The following is a 21,693-nucleotide window of genomic DNA, read 5'->3' as shown; positions in this document are numbered from 1 at the left end:
CTAGAGCTGGACACAGCCTGGCACCTCTTTCCAAGAGGGTTTCATGTTTCCCACCAGCTGTTTCTGTTGTTTGGATGTTTGAATCTCTCCAATCTCTTAGAGCAGAGTCTGCCCAAGAGCCACAATTCCCAGCTTGACTCATGCATTGCTCAGCTGTGCATTACACATGACCCAAAGAGGACCATGGGGAGGGGAGCTGTAGCCCCAGAGTCATCTGCGAGTACCATGGCTTTACGAATTTTCTAATTTGGAGGGCAGGGAAAGTGTCCTGCATTCCTTATGCCACTGGTTTCCTCTCTGTCAGGGGGAGAAGGGAGCATCCTGCTCTAAAAACCTCACCCCTCTCCCCTTTCTGAAAACCTCTCACCCCTTTCTTTACACCTAGTAGCTTAATATGCCTCCCAGGGTCTACAGGTAAGTGTCCCTGTGATTGGCTGTCGAAGGCTCTGATGCCACAGTGGCCTTGCACAGGTGTCAGCTGGCCTGGGCTACTGAGTCACAAAGCCCCAGAACAGTTACCAGGGGACCCAGCCACCAAATACTACTTCCCTGCTTGGGACCTCATGACATGTGGTTCACCCTCCACCTGAGCCTGGTGTCAGGCAGGAGGATGCCAAAGAGCAGGTGGAAGGCATGGAGCTGGAGCTTCTCCAGGGGTGGCCTCACCTGCTGCTTTTTGTGGATGAGGAAGTAAGTTGCAGGTTGGGCTGGGACTGGAGGGGAGTGGAGGGGCAGTAAGGGGAGGTGAGGAGCTTGCCTCAATGGCCTGAAAACATACCAGAAGTGATTGGTGGGGAAGGCCAAGGCATGGACTTAATTTCCATTCATCTTTCATAAGTTAGAGGCAGTCATTTCTCAGGCACTGAGCACTCCCTGCTTCTCAGTCACAAGCACTCCCTGGGTCTCTAAGGCAAAAGCCCAGTTCTGTGCTTCAGCTTTTCCAGACACAGCCCCTCTGCAGCCTTCTCTCTTGCTGTCTGGACTGACCTCCTGGTACATGGTGTCAGCATCATTGCAGGGTGCTCTCTGGCTTCTGCTGCTGCTGGCTGCAAACTCCTGCATCAAAAAGGCTCTTCCTTCTGCAGCTGGGACTGTTTCCAAGGCTGGACAGGGCTTGGGTCTGTGCACAGCTCGACACCCTGTGTATTTCCTGCGTCTTGCAAGTCCTAACAGTTTGCTTACGGTTTCTCTCCTGAGTTTTTCACTCTCTGGTGTCTTTGCTTTCCAAGCTCTTCTACTCCTTGTCACTCTGCCCAGTGTCCCTGCCCTTCCCTTCTGCACTTCCCTTTTCTTACAGAAATGCTCATTCTCTCGTCAGCAATGTCTAGAGCTGGACACAGCCTGGCACCTCTTTCCAAGAGGGTTCCATGTTTACCACCAGCCATTTCTGTTATTTGGATGTTTGACCCTCTTCAATCTCTTAGAGCAGAGTCTGCCCAAGAGCCACAATTCCCAGCCTGACTCATGCATTGCTCAGCTGTGCACTACACATGACCCAAAAAGGACCATGGGGAAGGGAGCTGTAAAGCCCAGAGTCATCTGGGAGTACCATGGATTTAGGAATGTTCTATTTTGGAGGGCAGGGAAAGTGTCCTGCATTCCTTATGCCACTGGTGTCCTTTCTGTCAGGGGGAGAAGGGAGCACCCTGCTCTAAAAACCTCACCCCTCTCCCCTTTCTGAAAACCTCTCACCCCCTTTCTTTACACCTAGTAGCTTAATACGCCTCCCAGGGTCTACAGGCAAGTGTCCCTGTGATTGGCTGTCGAGGGCTCTGATGTCACAGTGGCCTTGCACAGGTGTCAGCTGGCCTGGGCTACTGAGTCACAAAGCCCCAGAACAGTTACCAGGGGACCCGGTCACCAAACACTACTGCTGTGCTTGGGACCTGATGATATGTGGTTCACCCTCCACCTGAGCCTGGTGTCAGGCAGGAGGATGCCAAAGAGCAGGTGGAAGGGAGGGAGCTGGAGCTGCTCCAGGGGTGGCTTCACCTGCTGCTTTTTGTGGATGAGGAGGTAAGTTGCAGGTTGGGCTGGGACTGGAGGGGACAGTAAGGGGATGTGAACGGCCTGCCTCAATGGCCTGACAACATACCAGAAGTGATTGGTGGGGAAGGCCAAGGCATGGACTTAATTTCCATTCATCTTTCATAAGTTAGAGGCAGTCATTTCTCAGGCACTGTGTGTCAGGGTATACCTGACTGTAAACTGCCAAGATAGCTGTGGTCCTGGTGGGGTGTTGCTGGGCATGTTGGATCAGGCAGGCCGCCCTCCCACCTGACCCCTTTTACTCTATCTGAAGAGGGTTGTCAACAATCCCCCAATCCAGACCCTGACTTCCCTGGGCAACTGGCCTGAGGTGAACCCTTGAAACTACAGGCTTTCCCCCGAGGCCCTGGGCTTCCTGCCCATAGTCCAGAACTGTGAACCCAAATCAATAATATAGGTAAATGGAAAAGGTTGCACTTATCTGTACTTCTTGCTTATGGTCCCCACAATCTGGTCCCCACATGGTACGTCCAGCGCCCCCACCCCAGCAGCCCACGTCTGGGAATGAGCTGGCTGCAGGCTCCTCTTAGGTGAGGGGAAGTTTGCCGGCCTGATCCTCATCTGCAGTCCCTTGCCTCCATTCCTGGCTGCTTTTAGCTTTGCACGCCTGCAGGGGCAGGCCCTTCAGCCCTTTCTGGGCAATCAGGCTTTCAAACATGGGCAGCTGGGGGCATACCCCGAGCTGAGGCTAGCTATTAGGAACTTGCATTTTGATGGAACAGCATTTTGTTTCAAATTTCATTTCTATTCACAACAGCTGGTCCATTTTGTTTTGTCAAAACAGATTCAATGTTTCGATGCTGTTTCAATGTTTTGCCCATAGGCTATAATGGGGAAGCTCAAAACAGCCTATGACTTTGTCATTTCTGGCCTGCTCTGAATGAAACTTGCAGAAATGGTAGCCTCTTCTGAGGGCATGAAGCCAGTCAAGTTTCAAGGAGATAGGTGCAGGGAGTTCAGGGAAACAGCACCTCAAAATCTTGAAAGTAAAAACTCATGTCACGTGTATATGTTAAGCCGCAGTGGGGTCAAAAGTACAGGCCTGCTAGCCCCTGCTGAGGCCACAAAGCCTGCCATCTTTCAAGGAGATATACAGGGCCCTGCACCCCCAACTGATGACACGCAAAACTTGTGTTATGGGTGCATGTGCAACTGTGTCTGTCTTGGGATACAGGGTGGGGAAAACTACTGCAGGCCTGGCTGCTAGGCCCTGCTGTGGCCACAAAGCCTGCCAGCTGTCAAGGAGATAGGTGCAGGGGGGGTCTGGGGTCCTGCACCTCTGGTTGCTAATGGGCAAAACTCACTAACTGACCCCAAGGCAGAAAGCAGGGCTGTTCAAACAATGCTGCCTTTTACACAGTTTTTCCATCCCTCCCCTGCACGCAGCCTTTTGAAGATTTGGGGGGATTCATCATCAGTCCTCCCATACAAGCTTTCCTAGTGGGATATTTACCTGTTGTTACAGCTATTGAGTTTTCCAAGGGCAATCTGAAAACACTGTTCTGAATTGCTTCACCAGCCAGGCTGCCAGCTGCTGCTGTGCCTGTACTAGGTCTGCATGCATCTGGACACGCCTTTCTGAGTCTTGTCCAGGCACTTCTGGACCAAACTAATTTGGCTCCAGGCTGGCAGTGACAAACAGGGCCTCCCTGTCCATTCACCTCTTTGAGAGTTTGATATGATATACCTGCTTGGTTTTATACTTGCCCAGTTGCCAGACGTCATAGTCCACTGCGCCTATGTGTTGTATCACCTCACATGGTCCTTGCCACCAGGCCATAAGCTTGGAGGTGTCATCAGGGAGCAGCATGAGCACCCAATCACTCTCATTTAACTTTCTTGTGCGTACACATTGATTGTATCTGACTGCTTGCTAACCTTGGGTGGTTTGTTATTTGTCCCATGCCAATGCTCTTGCAGTCTCTAGCCTCTCCAGCACATGCACTATTGTGCTTTGTGCCAACCCTTCCTGTTGTTTGCAACCTTCCTTGAGCAAATCCAGAATCCCTTGTGGGTGGTGGCCATACAATAGGTCAAATGGTGAAAACTTGGTGGCAAAATGGGGGACTTCTCAGTAGGTGAACATTAGTGGTCCCAAGAGCTTTTCCCACCTCTGCATGCCTTCTTTCCCTTCTTGAGCACACTTTTGTGAACTGTGAACTGTTCTGTCTCCAGCTCCTACCGCCAATCCATGTTGGTCAGTCTTCCAAAACTCATGCTTAGCTGGGATTCACGTAAGAGACCCTCTGCCTCAGGATTATATTGGGATGTCTTTTGCTGAACAGGCATGCTCAGCAATTCCCACAGGCAGGGCCAAACCTGACCTAACAAAACCGGGTGAGCTAAGTGCCTGGCTAGGCATGCTAGCACTTGGTGGCTGTGCCCTTCAACTGTTAGCTGTACCCAGGCCCTTTCCTTGGTCTGGGACTTTCCATGGAGGCAGACCAGCTCCTGATGGTCTACTTTATGCCATCTGCTTCCAGCACCAACCATTTCCCTTCATACTACTGTCCATGTGGAGCCAGTTTCTACTAAGGCAGTCCCCCACTGTCCTTCAAGCCAGGCCTTGACTCTTATGTGGAAGTCTTCTATTGAGTGCCACGTCATCCCTGGGCATGGCCAATCACTGAATTCACACTCCATCTCTTCTACAGGGGTTGGCTCTCATCCATGGATGGTAATTTTTCCCCAAATGGTCTCCAAGGTTCACTCTGTATCTCCTTGGGGACAATTATGGGCATAGTGCCTATACTGCCCACACTGGAAGCAGGGATGGCTCACACTGGTCTGGGGAAGAGCTGAGGAACTGAGCGGGCAGCTGGGGAATTGAGCCAGGGCCTGGGGGAATGTAAAGGGACCTTAGCAGATCATCAAATATGACCCGAGCTCTCTGATCTCTTCCCTCATCTCTTCCCAGGGGGCAGGGGGCAACGAATCTGCACACTGGGTTTCAGGAGGCTGCCATGGCAGGCTGGAGATGACAGCGGCTCTGGGCCCATGTATCATAGGTGACAGGAACCATGTTCAGCTGGAGGGGAAGCTGCCTGGGGTGTCAGTGGAAAAAGGCAGGATTTTTTTTCTGTGGGATGGCTGGAGGCAGCGCTGCTACATGACAGTGACATGCCCTGACACTCACTGTCGGAGGCACAGCATCACAAGGCAAACAGTGGGCACAGACCATACATAGGCACGTGTCTCAGTTCATGTGTGTGTGTCTTGGGAGTGGGGAATTGAGGAGGGAATGAGAGCGCTCCTGAAAGGTGATTGTACAGATCTCCATGTGTGTCCTCTGCTGGCTCCTCATCTCCCAGATCTTCACACCAGATACAGCAGGTCAATGCATCCCTCCTCCAAGCACCGAATGACCTGGTACTAGCTGCTTCCAGACAGAAATCCTCTAAGAAAGCCTGAGGCTGTTTGCAGATGTTAAAAAACAAAAACAAAAACAAAAACCTCACACTTTACCAGAAGCAGCAGCATGTTACTTCAATCCATTCCACAGCATCTGTACAGACCAGGCACTTCAGGAAGGCTTTTTGGCACCTTTAGCTAAAGTTGATCCAATCAACTATTAGAAAAATTCCACACAAAAGTGCCCAACTTATATAGACACAAGGTGGGTCCAAATAATGTCATGACTCTTCTGTGCAGGTGCTCGGCTCAGCACATGGGCATGCTGAGTTTAAAGTAAAGTGCTGTTTTGTTTTTTTTATTAACGTGGAAGCAGTCTGAGTCTCCTATGTCCAGTGGGAGTTTCTGGTCTGTTGCCACCCCGGGGGAAGTTTCCATTGTGCGCTCTCTCTCTCTCTGTGTCTCTAATAATCTTTATTATTTATTTAATTATTTAATCTACCCTGCCATCTCCTACAGAAATAGCAAGACTGGGACCTTATAAATGTCTTTAACTTGGCCGGAAGGGATTCAAGCATGAAATGTGAGGTAGAACAGGTGACTTTTGTTACACCCCAACTCCATGTGGCGCCTGACAACTAGGGAGATGACAATCCAATTGCTCATGGATCCTGTTACTCATTAGTCAGAGCAGGCAGGGAGCAAACACAAGCACATATTGCTAACAACAACTTTATTCAGAATGGAGACAGCTTCAGGCAAGATCCCTCACAGACACACAGCCCATGTAACCAGGGGAGCAGCACTGAACAATAGCTTTTTTCCACTTTTATACACTTTGGTTTATACTCATTAACATTCATGCCACCTCCGTCCCTCCTTTTGTTCCACCCATTTCTCCTCCTATCTCAATCTCCTCCTCTATTTACTGTTTGCTTCATTAGCATGGAATTGCCTATGCATTTCATTCACTTACATGTCTTTTTGGTATGAGTGCATGCCTAAGACCTTGACTTCTTTTCTTTGGTCAATGGATAGACTTTGACCCAAACCTGGAAGCTTCTGGAGGCTTCTTCACCAATCACCATTCACCTTTTCGCCTATGATCATCTTGGATTCTGTTACCAAGATGAACATATGTTATGTGTTGTTTTTCACATTCCAGTCTGTTTTCCTGTCTCAGGTTGTACCATCTTCCACATTCATAAAACAACACCTCATTCACAGCACACAGACTCACACAGATTCACTTGCTGCTTTTTTCCTCAGAAAATGGTTTACATAGTTAAGATGGTTACTTAGCATAAGCAAATGGCTGGCTTAGCTATCATTCTGCCTTGTGGTCAGCAGCTTTGCTAGCTCCATAGGTCATGCCTTTATTCAGCAGCACATTCAATACTCCCTGAAAATCCAAATATTGTCTCCCTAACAATTTTGAGCAACTCATCTATCTATCTATCTATCTATCTATCTATATAGATATAGATATAGATATATTAGGGAAGATAGTTGTGAGGTCACCATCAAAGCAGGGCCAATAGCTCACAGTATCACTCTCAGGTTTATGCCCAAGACAGCAACCTTGGAAAAGTCTCTGGGCAGGTCCCATAAAGGGACGACCCAATATTAGTGAACAAGCAGCATATGTGATGTGAGAATCGATAAGGTTGTTCCTTAGGTACACTGTAGAGATTGCAGGAAAAGAGGTGTGACATGCCTAGAGCGAAGCTTATGTTTGTCCGAGTCACAGTCATTAACAGAATAAAAAAATGATTTGATCTGAATATGAAGCCAGAAAGGTGTCAGTGCACAGACTGGTTGCAACTTGAACTTTCTCCCTGAAAGATCCTCACAGCAAGTTTCTCCAAAGCTTCTTTAACAACCTCAGAAAACAGCCAGGGATGTGAAAACCCAATGTTAGGTATAGAAGAAGTCTCTGCACCGACTATGAAAATACCAACAGTGCTGTATTTTATTATTATTCCTACAACTCTGAGACTAGGAAATGGGCCTGGGTGGATGGCTCAGTGCTCTCCTCTTCCTTGTAAGTATGTGCCATTAGGATGTTCTTGTCTATACACCAAAGTGCATCAAAGGTCCTGGGTATGATTCACCACGGAAATGTAAGCTTCAGGTAATGCCAACTAAATGGGATTGTGAATTTTATCAGAGGCACACTGACAGACCCCACCACACAGCACCAACCCCAGCTGGCTCCAGGTGTTTGCAAGCCTCCTGCTTCTCCCAATTCCCATGGAGCTGTGGTCTGATGAGTTCTAACTCCCAAAGTGTGCGTGGGACCTTTCATCTTGATACAGCCCAACATGCCCCATGGTCTGTGTACCTGGGATAGTCTGGCACTGTGCCCCTGGTAAAGCAGACCTGACTCAGAGTGCTCAAAGGCTGCAGTGGAGAGAGACAATGTCATTCGCCTTTCTCCTAGATGCTGCATCCTGACACCCTGGACCAGGATGGGCTTGTTGGCTGGGAATGTTATGTGAGGATAAGGCAGTGCTCTATTTGCCTGTCAGGGAGAGGATGCACTGCTTAGCTTAATCTGTATTATGCAAAGGCCTCATCCATCACTCAAGAGCGGTACCCAGGCTGTGTGAGAGCCAGGAAATGTATAAGTGTTACTGGACATCTTCAGCTGTGTACTGGGATTCATAGATGCTTCCCTATAAAGACAGGGTACTAACTTAGCCCATGCCTCTAAAGTCACTGGCTGGAAGAGTCATGATTTCTCCTCACTATGCTAAAATAGCTTTTCACTCCCTAAAAAAGGCACATTATATTTTCCATTCCCAGTACTCTTGCTGACTATAAGAAATACCGCAATAAAGGACAGACCTTTCAGATTGCTCAAGTGTTAGATCAAGGCCTTGGCAGATGTATTACAGGGAGCAGGAGAGGTTGACAAGTCACAGGGGAGTGATAGACTGAGGAGCCATGTAGTACATTAATTTATATCATAGATAAATTAATTACCGTCTGCCCTCGTATTACATGGGAATTCTGTAGGTGAACATAGGGATTTTTCTCTCATCTACCTTGGAAATGGAGATGCTTCAGGGAACAGCCTTTTTCATAGTAGGGGGAGGAGACAAAATGTTCTCCAGGTTTGATCTGGAGCAATTTTTGGAAGGTCAGAGTCTTTGCCCCGTGACATTTGGGCCAGACATAATGTTGACCACACCCTGTCTTGTACAAGGTGCCATGAGGGGGCAGGGATCCTGTGCTGAGGGATTCTCATCCAGCTCATTACAGCTGTAAACTGCAAAGCATCTCTGACCTTCCTTCTGTTAAGTAGTTGTTCAGCCTTCCCTGCCATCAGTACAACCAGCACAGAGTCCTCCCAGCCTGGCCCCCTGGCATGGGGAGCTCAGGGGAATGGACATGATTTGTAATCTGTGACTTTCCATTTCAGATTTTATCTCCCAGACCCCAATCATCCAACTTATCAGGGTGGAGCTTGTGTGTATGTCCAAGGTGGGGTAACTAGCCTGGAGGCTGTGCAGAAACTCGGTTCTGTATTTGTGAGAAGCAGAAGGAACCATCAGGAACAAATAAAATGGATCAACCCACCAAGCACATGGCACAGCAGGGACTGTCCCTGCAGATTGCTGCAACAGATGGGAGTGTGAGGCATCTCTCTCTAAGCCACTGCAGGAAAGTATCTGTCCCACTGTCTTTTGGAAACTCTCAGGGATGAAGATCCCACAAGCTCTCTTCTAATGCTACCCTCTGTTCTAGTGCTGAATTATTCCCAGACTTCTTCCTAATACCCCATGTAACTGTCCCTGGTTTAAATGTATGTTGGTTACTACTTGTCCCTTCTTCTGCAGCCAAAGAGAGTAGTCTACTGCCTATCTATTTATATCCATTCTCAGGTATCTCAAGACTGTAACAAATCCCACCTCCACTGTCATTACTTCCTGAGACTAAATGATTCCAGTTCTTCCACCGTTTTCACTCAAGTCATATTTTCTAGACCTCTAAACATTTGTGTTGCTATCTTCTGGATGCTATTCACATCTGTCTTTAAGTGAAGTGCCCTAGCTGCACCCAGAACTGCATACGTAATGGGGAGACAGTGTCAGGAATGGATGTACAAACCTTTTTGACTCCAAACAGGGGCGAGGGAGGTCTATACCCTGAACAGACCCATGGGGTGTCCCAAGTCCTGAGAGCCATTGCAATGTGGATTGGGAGACTTGTCAGGCACTCTCTGCAAATACCACCAATGGCCCCTGGCCTGCATCACTCTGGTCTGCCCATTGTGTTTGGGGAAATGCATGTTAAGAAACAAACAGCAGGACCACGTCTCCTTGCGTGGGGGCAGCTTTGATCCCATGTGCTGTGCAGTAGCTCAGCAGGGCAAAGGGAGCTCCTGCTGTCAGTGTCTTCAGGGGCAGCCAGCTGTGCAGTTCCTACAGTGCTGTTATTTAGTAACCAAGTACTAAATTACTATGCAGTAGTGCATAGTAATTTAGTACTTGCACTACTGCACATGGCCAAAACATAGGGGTCACCTTGCCTGCAACCCCCACCCCCAAAAACCCCTAAAAAACCCAACAACACAATATACAACCCAAATGTGTGTGGGGGGGTGTTACAATAATAAAGTGGCTTTGATGGATTTGCCTGCCCCGTTGCAAGTTGTAAACAGCACAGATCTGCAATGCTGAAGGCACGTTTGTATCCCTGTGGAACGTGGATGACAGAGATCCAGTGGGTTAGTGCACAGAAGGGGAATATTGATGCAGATAATCATTGTACGCATAAGAAAGCAGCTGGGAAAAAAAAGGATATGGTGTTGCCTTATATAGAGGCAGATACAGTAAAACCAGATAAATTTGTTACTCAAGAGGGGATGGCTAATTATCCAAAAAATGGCTGATTATTTGGTAATTAACCCTTCTCAGTTTTTCTCCAATAGATTTTCCATGCCACTTCGAGGTGCAGTACATAAGTAGTTCTGACATTTATAATGAGGAAGAGTGTGGAGCTTGCACCCCTCTCGCCGCCCAGTCTATCAGGGCGTTGCCCCTCCCCTCAACTCGCGTGCCACAACTTGGATGTTAAACACACTTTAAGAGGGGTCTACAGTGGAGATATTTGCTTGGATGGGCTTCCCGATAGATGGTGGTACTCACGGTCGTCCGACGTGATGTTCCATGGGGCTCCGCCTCCCCTACACCCCGTCCACACGCCAGCCGATGGGTGATGCGTTACAGATGTTTCCTGGCCCCGTATAACCAGTTCCCAGGGTTCCGGTCACTCTCCCTCCCTTCTTGGGGAAGATTTCTTTTCTTATAGAAAATATTCCTCTGAGTCAGGAGGAGCTGCAGGGTTATCCCCCTTATTCCAGCTCCCTCTCGGATTCTCAGCTGCCTCTTCTCCCCTACCGCAAGCAGGGAGCTCCCTTGCCTCCTGGGTGTAAGCCTCTTCAGGTGGCTAAAAGGGTGCTCCTGCTTGACCTCCTAGTCTGCCTCCTGCTCTGCCTCCCGGAGAAGGTTTAAAGTCCTTCCCTGGGCTGTCTGCTGGAGCCTCACAGGCTGGGTCATTTCCTTCCCGTGCCGGAGCTTGCCTCACGAGCTGCCAGCCCGTGCTCTTTCTCTCCGGCTCACTCCCCATCCTTGCACCAATGGGGTTTTAAAATATTCCCACAGTGGCCGGTACGGCCGCTGGGATTGGCTCAGCTGTTCCCCGCGCCGGAAACAGCTGATGCCACAGCCGGCATAACACTGGTTCACGCAGCTGCGGCCGCAAACGCAGCTCCTGCTCCCGCTGTTCTCCGGGAGGTACGTACGCCCTCTGGGGGCTTGTTCTCAGGGTCTGGGGTCCGTGGGCTCTATTCTCTCTCCCTCAAGAGCCTGTGGGGGCACTTCGCCGCCACAAAGAGATGCAGTACGAAAATGAATATTTGGTACTGTGACTTGCTATAGAAAAGGACTGTTCAGCTGGAGGCCGCCCAAAAGCTGTTAACACCAGGCTCCTTTCTGGCTGCTACTCCTGTTGCTGCCAACAGGGTCTCCGGGCTCCCCCTCACTCCTCCTGCTTCTGCTTTATGCCAGGGCCTCAGAGCAAGGTGGTGCAGCCCATGGGGGCTGGAGGCAGAGGAAGCCCACAGCCAAACTGTCCTCACTGCCCATGTGGTGAAGTGGGTGGGGCAACACCACAGTGCTCAAGCAGTGGGAGGGGACCCGCATGGGGGGCAGCCCTGTCCGCTCATAAGTTGGACAGCCTGGCTACAGAAGTACGTTAGGATCAGACAGAAAACTGCTTTCCATCAAGTGTCTTTTTACCAAAAGCCATAGTGCTGCTCACTGTGTAGGAACTGCCCAGTTAGGATGGACCAAAATAAGCATGACAAGTTTTGTGCTTTGCCCATTTCCACGTGTTCATTGGCAAAAGAGAAATGCATTCTCTAGAACAGAGCAGTCAATCGTCTCTAGGGGCTTGAGGGCAGGATAGCTGAGGAGTGCTCAACACTTAGCAAGCACCAGCTGGTTTGAAGGGACCCCTTGAATAACTCTCCTGTAGCCTATTAGGCTGACTAATTATTGGCAGCTAATTTCTTTGTGATTTTAGTACATCTGCATATTCTGAAGTGCCTATTTGCATTTTAACAGAGAGCAAATTACCTAAGTTATTTTATTTAGAAATCTGAGAGGGACTCAGGGCACAGACTAGCAATAGCACAGTGACAAATTATCTCGGTGGCTACTTAACTAGATTTCACTGTGTTCACACCTGTCCCACAGTCCTACAGCAGGTGAGCCATCGATCTGTTGAAAGTCTGTGTCTAAACGTAAAATGAGAGAACACAAAAGAGTGACAGCATTGGAAGTATTAATGAAGACTTCCTTTTCAGGAGAAGGAGGTGGATGAGGAGTATTTAAACAACTAAATGCTATTTACATATGACAGAGACTTCTGATTTTATTGACTATGATATATGCTGGAAGGCATACAGTAGCACCCAGGCAATCCAGCAAGCTCTTAGGTGCTGCAGGGAGAAATGTTTTGGCACAGATGATGGAGAAATGAACTGAGGGGAGTCTCTTCTCATTTTGTCCTGCTGCAAGGGAGCAATTGGCAGCTAATCTGCAGGTGAAAGGCTACTTACTTATGTCACCCTGTTCATGCACAGATTGGGTTCTCAAGTTCTCCTCTCACTGGCATCTTGTAACAATCGGAACATGTTTCAGAGTGCGGCCACTCTTGCTACAACACAGTGCTGAACTTGTGGGGTCCAAGAGGTTCCTACATATTTCTTAACCATAGTGTGCAGTGGCTCTGTAGCCTGTTGGCTTTCCTCATGTGCCTATCTATACAGCTCTCCATCTTGGGGGCAGACAGATCCATTACCACTCCTGAATGCTAGGGAACATCCATGGACCGAAGAACACATTGACATGGGTGTAAGAAGCAATTATAGCAACACAAATGTGTTGTGTATCCAGGGTCCTGAGCACTGCAGCGTACGCTGCCCTGGAAGAGTGCTCAGTGTCCAGAAATGCGGACTGCAGCAAGGCAGGACATGAATGGGGAAACTGAGCCCCAGGCCATGTGTGCAGTGGAGGTGCAGTCCCCCCTGCCCCACCACAGGAGCCAGCAGCCTCAGCCCTGCACAGAGTCCAGGCTGACCACTGCTCAGTGCTGCATTAGGCAGTGTGTTCTCATGGAGCAAAGCACGGACTGAGCACAGGCTGAGCAGGAAGCACAGAGCAGCCCCCAGAGTTTTACAGTTGAGCATTTGTTTAAGTTGTTTATTGGATTGGGGCCTTAAAGAGCAAATGCAGCAGCTAAGCAGCTTGGATGGCATCAACCAATAATGATAATAAGGGTGTGGACACCGGCTTTGAGCTATTACCTTTGCTCAGCAGTCACAGCACTGCGGCATCCTAACTCAGTCTTTGCAGTGAGCCCTTCAGTTTGAAAACTAACTGACACTGTAGAAGAAAAAAAGGCCCGTTCTATAAAGGCGCTCCCTTTATAGACTCAGACTCAGATTCTTCCATTTTTCATGAAGCATCATGGGCCAGATCCTGTGCTGACATTAGAGATCCAAGGGCTCTGATGGAGCACTGCTGATTTACAGCTATGAGCGTCTTTGCGGCCCAGCAGCTCCGTTCTCTCCAGGTTCCCTCTGCAGTGTGCACGCTGCAGCTCCTGGGCTCACCAGGCTGCACAGGCACCTTCCTGGCTGAAGAACAGTGTGCACTCCATCCCAGGGGCTGCAAAGGGTGAACAGTGTAATTGTATATTGCCTCATAAATAATATATTTGTACAAGAGGTGAATTCAAGTTGTACAGACAAACTTAATTCTTTGTATACTAACTTTGAAGATGCTTTGTAAGCTTATCCTCCTTTGAACGTGACTTCTGTAATGTGATTACAGAAAGTAGTGTGTTAGAAAGCTCAGCAGTATCAGTCCTTCCTATAGTTATCAAAGTGCATGAGGCTATCTTACAAAGCTATCAACTTCTTCTGAATGAGAGCCAACTTCCTGACTCAGCTTCCTAAAGCCTGGTTTATAATTTCTGTCTCTGTAGCACCATCGGCCATGAGTGAGCCAGTGATAACCTACTCGGCTGTGAAATTTGATCCTTCTAAAAGTCAGGAACATGGAAACAAAGGTACTGTATGAGATCAAACACCATTGTAGAAAAATAACAGCACTGGTTAATTCAGGGACTGGTAGAAAACTCCAGAAGTTTTTGAGTGAATTACCTGCCACTAAGTAAACACTGCTGACAAAGAAAGAGAAGCCTTAGCTGAACCATTTTTCCAAGGTCCTTCTTGAAGATGTTCTGAATCTTCAGCTGTGTTGCCTTTCAGACCCATGTCACCAACGTGTGCTTTCTTCTCCTTACTTGGATTCATGCGCAGGAGGTCATATATCAAATGCAAACTAGTATGCTTTCCTTCCTCATGGTGCATGAGTTTCTGTGCTTGTTCCTTTCAATGTTACATCAACCACTCTTCTCTCATGAAAAATAGTCTTATAATTATGAGCAGGGGATGAGATTTCATTTTTGCCACAATTACCCTTCAAAATTCATGTTTTTGAAGATTTTAGCTCAGAGATTTTTTTGATCTACAGATCTTTGGTAAGTTCCCTGTATCAACTCCTCTCTTCTTTTGCCAGAAGTACATAGCAGGTTTTCACCATAGCTCAGCCCTTCTAAAGTAGGTATCAGACTGCTGTAAAACTTCTGATTAAATGGACCACAAGAATCTGTTGTATATAAGGTATTTGGCATCTTTAAGACTGATATCTTTGTGTGCTTAATGATAAGCTTTGCTTTCTTAGGGTGTTTTCATCAAAGGCTCTGCAACAAGCTTTCCTGAGGATGCATAGTCAGCTTTATATTAGATTATCAGGATCTGGTTTAAGAGAACCACAGAATCCTTGGGGTGGAAGAGACCGCAATGGTCATTCCAAGTAGAACAATAGAGGCTTTTCCCCCAATTCCTATCTTCTAGCATGGGATAATAGACTACTCTGGGATCCTCCTGTAATACACACCTTGTCCCCTCCCACACTGTGCTATTGGGTCTGCAAACCAAGTCTCAATTCTGTTCCCATTTCCTCAGCAGTTAGACAGAAGGAAATGACAACTTACTGTGAGCTGAAGTTTCAGAACCAGACGGAGCAGCAGACTGGCAGAAGATTTCAGCAAGCAGATGGCAGAGATGCTAGGGGCAGTCCAAGCTCATCAAGAAAAAATAAAGGTAACCATGTCTGCCTTCTGCAACCCACTGTAACCCATCAGTCCTTTTCTGGAGAGCTGGTGCTTAGCCAGTCAGACCCCAGACTGTACCAGTGTGTGACATTGTTCTCTCCTCAGCGTAGGACTTTGCACTTTTTATTGGACCTCATGAGATTCCTTTAGGCCCAATCCTCCAATTTGTATAGATCACTCTGAGTCCTAGCCCTACCCTCCAGCCCCCCAGCTTGGTGTCATCTGCAAGCTTGCTGAGGGTGTACTCTTTGCCATCTTCCTGGTTGTTGATGAAGACATTGAACAAAACCAGCCCCTGGGGCACTCCACTTGATACCAGCTGCCAACTAGACACCAAGCTGTTGGTTACTACCCTCTGAGCCTGATTCTCCAGCCAGTTTTCTTTCCACCTTACAGTCCATTCTTCCAGCCTGTATGTACTACCTTAGCTTCCCTGTGAGAATATTGTTGGAGACCATATCAAAAGCCTTGCTAAAATCAAGGTACACTACATCCATCGGTCTCCCTGCATCCACAGAGCAAGTCACCTCATCCTAGAAGGCAATCAGGTTGGTCAGGCATGACTTGCCCTTGGTGAATCCATGCTGACTGTTCCCAGTCACCACCTTCTCCTCCAAGTGCTAAAACATGGATTCTTTCAGGGTCTGCTCCATGATTTTTCCAGGGATTGATGTGTGCATGACTGGTTTATGTTTGCCCTTTTCCAATCATCTGGACCTCTCCTGATCACCATGAGTTTACAAAGATGATGGCTAGTGGTTTTGCAATCACATCAGCCAACTCCATCAGCACCCTTGGGTGTATTCCATCCAGCCCCATTGACTTGTAAGTGTTCAGCTTTTCTAAATAAGTCCTAACCTGATCTTTCACCACTGTTAGCTGCTCACCTCCTCCCCAAACTGTGCTGCCCAGAGCAGTAGCCTGGGAGCTGACCTTGCCTGTGAAGACTGAGGGGAAAAAAGCATTGAGCACTTCAGCCTTTTCTGCACCCTCTTTCACAAGGTTGCCTCTCCCATTCAGTAAGGGACCCACACTTTCCCTCACCCTCCTCTTGCTACCGACATACTTGTAGAAACTCTTGTTACCTTTCACATCCCTTGCTAGCTGCAACTCCAATTATGCTACACGGCAATATTTACCATATAAAGTGTTCATTGAAAAATACTTCCTCAGCTTAATCTCTTGTATTGTTTTCATAGCTAGAAGTTTTAGTTATGGACCAGAACCTCATTAGTGTAATTAGCTATGTACAAACACAGAACACAGAAACAGTGTCTGTCCCAAGAGGCTTATACCTACATGTAACAACGCTAGGGTACAGATGTACAAAGAACTTACCGCAGGGTGAAATGTCACAGGGCTTCATCGCATATCAGCTGTTCCTTGGTAGCTATGTGGCACTCTGTTACTGCTCTGAGTATATTTTCATTGCACATGTAGCTTGTGTGATAGGAACCCAGGCCAAACAACATGAATTAACCTGTCTCAAGAGTGATCAACCACACTGCACAGCTACACTTGAGTTATTCTGTTCTCATTGGAGGTGCCTTTTCCTGGGAGCATCACTGGGACTTCTAAGAGCCACCCCGTGGTTTTTCATGCTATGCTGAACTGTCCTGCTCCATGCTGTTTCCTGCATTGAGCTGTGTTACTCTGGGGTGGAGAAATTCTGGGAAAGCACTGGAGGACTATCAGGGCTGAGGTGATGTTGTAGTTGGTGTCATTAGAAAGGGGACAGGTTACAAGCTATAGCAAAAGCAGCATCTGGACTCTGTGAGCTAAATTTTATTATCCTTTACATTCCCACATCGCATTTTCCACCTGTATCTGTGGCATTGCCAACAATTACAGTGAGTTTGGATGGCACTGAGCAATTCTGGCTTTGTGATTCTATTACCTGTATGCCATGGACAAGTATATTTCCCAATATACTTTTATTTTAACACCTAGCACTGCCCTGGAATCCTGCATCAGCCAGTAGTTCATTTACTGCTGCTTTTGCATCATTGGACTCTGTAACTGCACATGCCTGAGTAGCTTTGCACTTTTTTTTAATGAAACATCTCTGTTAATGTCAATCACAGAGAGTGAGAGCTTCATTTCGGTAAGTACATTAGCACCAAGGGGCATTTCTTTCACCCTTTATTCACTTTCCCTGTTACCCATTTTTTCCCATCAATCACAGCTATTTCTAGGAGACACATTTATGGATGTCCAGACAAGGATTTCCCCATTTTTCTTCCTGATTTTATTTATGACATGGTGTATTAATTTTGCAGATTTCAATACTTACTAGGGCTGTGAAAACCTTACGTAGCCAATTTGATTTGAAGGAGATTTGGCCCGATTTGGCAGCTGAATCTCCAAATCTAAATCAAATTGGGAGACCTATTAAAACAGGGGTGTCCAACCTTTTTGAACGTGGGGCCGGATCACGAACTTTTTTATCACCCAGTGGGCCAGCGAGCCATATTCAAAGACCTCACAGGAAGTGACATCACATCAGGAAGTGATGTCATGTGACCTTTGACACCAGTGAAGTTACAGGAAGTGACAATGAAATGGGTCTGCTCTGCACGGGAACTTACCCCGTGCCTCTGTCCACCCTTGCCCAGTCCCAAGGCACCCCCAGCTCCGCACGGGAACTTACCTCGTGCCTCCATCCACCCGGGTCCAGCCCCGAGGCACCTCCAGCTCCACACAGGAACTTACCCCGTGCCTCCATCCACCCTGGCCCAGCCCCGAGGCACACCCAGCCCCACACAGGAACTTACCTCGTGCCTCCATCCACCATGCATATGGGCAGGATGCAGGCCATGCTGCAGCTCCCCCAGTCAGATGCCAGGGGCAAGGGGCAGAGCCTGTCCCCAGCTCCTAGAATCAGGCACGACTGGGGCAGCCCCGCTCCTCACAGACCTCGGAGCAGCTGCGGCAGAACCTGGCTCACTGATGAGCCAGACCCCGCGGGGGTAAGCAGCTCCCCTCCCCTTGCTGCCAGCTGGGGCCCGCAGGCCGGCCCTGTCCACCTCGCCTCTGCCCTGCCACCGCTGCGGATTTGCGTTCCGCCACCATGGCTCCACCAGCGCTGCCACTGCTGGCACCACAGCTCTGTGCTCCACTTGGGGCTGTATGTTTGACAAGCCTGTATTAAAAGGTCCTAATTGAATTGGAAGCCTCTGAATCAATTTGGAGAGATGCGAGGAGATTCGGAGATTCAGAAGGCTTGCAGGAAACAGAAACTGAGAAGAGGCAGGGGGATGGGGTGATCTTCTATATATGGAAACACGGGGGCAGGGGGAGGGAAGATTGCTCTGATATTGACATGTATAGCTGGCCAGTGACTGTGATCTTTCTCTGAGTTCCCTTCCAATCACATTTCGCTAGGGCAGGGACACAGAAACAACATATAAATCTGTTTCTTAAGTGATCTGTGCTGTTTCTGGCCTGTCTCTCTTGGAGCAGCAGTGTCCAAAAGGCTCTGGCTTGCTAGCCAATTTCTTACTAGCTAGTCTCTCTTCTTGTAAGTTGTATCCAGTCCTTTCCTATTTACCCTTGCCTAAAATCTCTAATGCTATCCCTATACATTACTTTAACCTATTCATCCTCCCAAATCCTCTTATTTGTTCTTGTTAGTCTGTGTGATTCGTGTCCCCCCGCCACCCCACCCTACAAAAAGATATCTGTTTTTTTTTCCCCTGACAGTGTCTCATAACTATGCAGGAAAGCACAACATATATTATACACAAACACACATTTTGCAGCACACCAAACATTATGAGGAGTGCTGGAAAGACAGGTGCCAGGTCTTCTGGGAGGAGAGGGAGAAGGGGCAGAAGGAGAGCTGTGAGTTCCCCCTGCCCCAAATATAGACACACCCTCTTTTCTGTCAGCGATGAGGCTTCTGCTGCTAGTGGGAGCAATGATGTGCTAGCAGTGCCTGCACCTGCACCTTTACTACTAACACCACTAACCAGCAGCAGCATGACATTCTCCACCCCAATTTCAGTTCCCAGCATGAGCCTTCCAGTACCAAAGGAGGAGCTAGATCTGGAAGCATAGGAGCCAAGGGCCATAGAAAAGGACATTCTGGGGAAGGAGGGGGAATCTGAGTTTATGATCCAAACCTCTCAGCATTCCCCTAGAGCCAGGTCTCTTTCTCAAGAAGGCACCTCAGAGGAGGTTGTGGGGCAGGTGGCTCAGGTCCTCCTGTTGTGCCTCTGCCTGGTGAAAAGGGGGATAAGGGAGGATCCTGACCCTCAACCCAGAAGCAGGAGGGTAGTGTAGTGTGGGATCATTTTGAGGTGGCAAGTGATCCCAGTACCTACCAGCACTGCCAAAGGCAGATTAGCTGAGGCAAGGAGGGGAAACACTTCATGACCACGGCGATGCTGCTGCATCTCAGGAGGCAGCACCCCTTTGCCCTTCTTCCTCCTCAGCATAGCACCAGTGGGATTGTACCCAAAAAGAAGTCTCCCTTCTGCTCCAGAGTCTCCATCCCCAAGAAGCAGAGGCAGGCCACCAGTGGGGGAAAGGTGGAGAAAAAGTGGGACATGTTCCATAGGTGAACGAGGTCACCCAAAGCATTGGGGAGATGCTTGCTCTGGATGGTCAGCCCTTCTCCTTAGCTGAGCGTCTAGGGTTCAGCTGGCTTATGGCACTCGTGGCCCCATCCTACCAAGTACCTGCACATACCACCTTTATCAGGATGATGGTGCCCTCTCTGAAGCATGCAGGGAGTACTTGAGGGAGGAGCTATGCAAGCCTTGCACTTCACCTTGGACATCTGGTGCAGCCAAAGTGGAGATCATGCCTACTTCTCCCTCACAGGGCACTGGTGCAATCAGTCAGGGTGTTGGTGGGCTCTCCTTCCAGTGAAGGTGATGGATGAGTCCCACACAGAAAGACAGATCATGCTGGCCATGAAGCGCATGATGCAGGGGTGACTCGTTGGACAGGACACCCTCACCCGCGGGTTCATGGTCACTGACAATGGGGCCAATATGGTCAAGATGGTATGTGATGTGGTGCACAAGTTCTACCTTGTAGCCAGGGATATCTCAGAGGGGAATAGGGCTCTCAGTGACACCGCTGTCACTACCAGCCACCTCATTTCAAAATGCAGAAAGGTGGCAGGCTACTTCCACCAGAGCATCAAGGGGGCAAGATGCTACAGGACAACCAGGAAGAACAGAGCATCCCATGCAACAAAATCATGCAGGATGTGGAGACTCAGTGGAATTCCCCATACCTGATGCTGGAAAGTCTGGTGAAGCAACAGAAGGCCATCCATGAGATAGCCTTGCTTGGGGAGTTTGGGATCAGTGCCCCGCTTAACAGAACACAGTGGGGTACCAGGTCCCAGATCTTGGTGGTCCTCAAGCCTTTCCTCAAGGCCACGAAGAGCCTCAGCACTGGCGATGCCCTTCTCAGCCAGGTGATTGCCATAGTGAAGGAGCTTGAGAATGAAATGGAGAAGTTCCAGGGGATCGATGTTCCTGGCTGGGGCAAGCTGCTTTCACCAGAGGTACAGGCACTGGTGAAGCAGCTAAAGGAGGGCATCAAGAAAAGGTTAGATCCGTTGTCGTCCAGTATGGTCCACATGCTGGCGGACATGTGCCAAGGGTGAAGGGGAGCATCTGCAGCAGCAAGACCCTTGATCACTGGATGGAGGTGCTGGTGAATAGTCACAGAGACAGAAGGGCAGAGGTGTGGGGACTTGGAAGATCCACTTCCCCATGCCAGCACTCCAACCAAGAGCCTATCTCCTTCACTACAGCCATTGCCAATGTGGGCTAAGGGCATGGATTCCATGTCGGTGTCCATAGGCACCAGACCCCACCATCCGGTAGGTAGCACGGAGGCCTCAGAGGCTACCTATGTCTCCAAAGATATGGAGTTGCAGCACTGCAACCCCTTGGCCTATTGGGCAACCCACAGCCAGGTGTGGCAGGATAGGGACACGGTTGCCCGGGAACATCTGTCCTGTCCACCAACCAGTGTTTCAAGTGAGCGGGTGTTCATCATTGCTGGTGATGTGACACCCTACTGCACTATATCACTGTTATACTAAATGTCTGTGTGGGATGCATGCAAGATGAAGCAGGGGTTGGAAACTGGCAAATGAGGGAGGCAAAGCTGGACTATAAGTTGTGTTGAAGTTTTCGTTCTTAAATGTTCTTGCAGTGACTTTCTTTAATAAGTGCCTTCCTATTCAGGCTGAACCACGACTCCCCAACAGAAGAGAGATTGAGCACAACAGTACAGCAGGTTTTGGGTGCCAGATAACACAGTGCCACAGGCCCCTATATGCTTCCCTTGCCTCCCTCACCCCCCACTTTGATTAAGGGAATTAGATACATGAAGTGTGGAAGTGAAAATCAAAATGAGCTGATTGCAAAATGCCTGGTAGGGTAGAAGTGAGCCAAGGTGCTGGTTTCCATTTTGGTAGCACCAGGCCCTGCTGGCACAATTTCTATGTACTCGAAGCCAATTCTGTTTGAGGCTTGTTAGCTGGAGCCATTTCATCATTCCTCTCAG

General features: G+C 48.7%; 1 pseudogene; it reads left to right on the top strand.

The window, feature by feature from the left end:
- Positions 1-21,693, top strand: part of LOC112548297 — a 51,446-nt pseudogene that overhangs the window by 20,014 nt on the left and 9,739 nt on the right.

The sequence above is a fragment of the Alligator sinensis genome, unplaced genomic scaffold, assembly GCF_000455745.1.
Source record: "Alligator sinensis unplaced genomic scaffold, ASM45574v1 scaffold644_1, whole genome shotgun sequence".
Taxonomy (NCBI): domain Eukaryota; kingdom Metazoa; phylum Chordata; order Crocodylia; family Alligatoridae; genus Alligator; species Alligator sinensis.
The sequence above is the reverse complement of the archived record's forward strand: the minus strand, read 5'-3'. Positions and strand labels throughout refer to the sequence as shown.